Here is a 593-nt window from a genome sequence, read left to right on the forward strand (position 1 = left end):
ACCAGATGTTGTGTGTTCATATCCTCACCACTTTCTAGGTCGTCCAATTCGTCATCATCATCATCTTCATTCAACAGCTCTTCATCATCATCAATAACGTCGTTTTGTACAGCAACAGGAGTGCTCGTTTGGATCTCTAACAAAGAGGGAATTTAGCAGATGATATTCATTTACTTGCATTAAAAACATCTTTCTTTGGCTTCTCTTACCGTTTGGAGCAGGAGTCCTGGCCTCGTTAAACTCTTCATTGGGTCCTTGATAACTGTATATCTGCAACCCAGTAAATAAAAATTCATGGATTTACTAGCAAAAGTAATTGTTGTATGTTTGAGGAAAAATCCAAATGGAACATGAAGTTTAAATGAGAAATTCTCATTCCCTTCGTTATCATGTAATAAGAAGTCAAATGAGTTTATATATAGTTCAATATCTACGGAAGGTGGTGAGAAGGGATCCAATTAGTAAGAGATTCTGGTTACTGGTTTTAAACTCGTTGAAGAAGTATATGTTCACAGGAATTCTGACTACTAAATGAAAAGCTGAAGCATTCTTACATTTGGTGTGGACAACATTTCATCATACGGGTCAGGCAT

At 36.6% G+C, this 593-nt stretch overlaps 1 long non-coding RNA gene across 1 annotated transcript; it reads right to left on the reverse strand.

The window, feature by feature from the left end:
* Positions 1–6: 6 nt before the first annotated feature.
* On the reverse strand, positions 7–593 carry LOC104774730. The gene is made up of 3 exons (XR_765471.1): positions 555–593; positions 210–270; positions 7–136 (listed from the first exon to the last, which is right to left on the reverse strand). It is a non-coding gene; the product is annotated as an uncharacterized LOC104774730 (long non-coding RNA).

This window comes from Camelina sativa, unplaced genomic scaffold (genome assembly GCF_000633955.1).
Source record: "Camelina sativa cultivar DH55 unplaced genomic scaffold, Cs unpScaffold05032, whole genome shotgun sequence".
Lineage (NCBI taxonomy): Eukaryota > Viridiplantae > Streptophyta > Magnoliopsida > Brassicales > Brassicaceae > Camelina > Camelina sativa.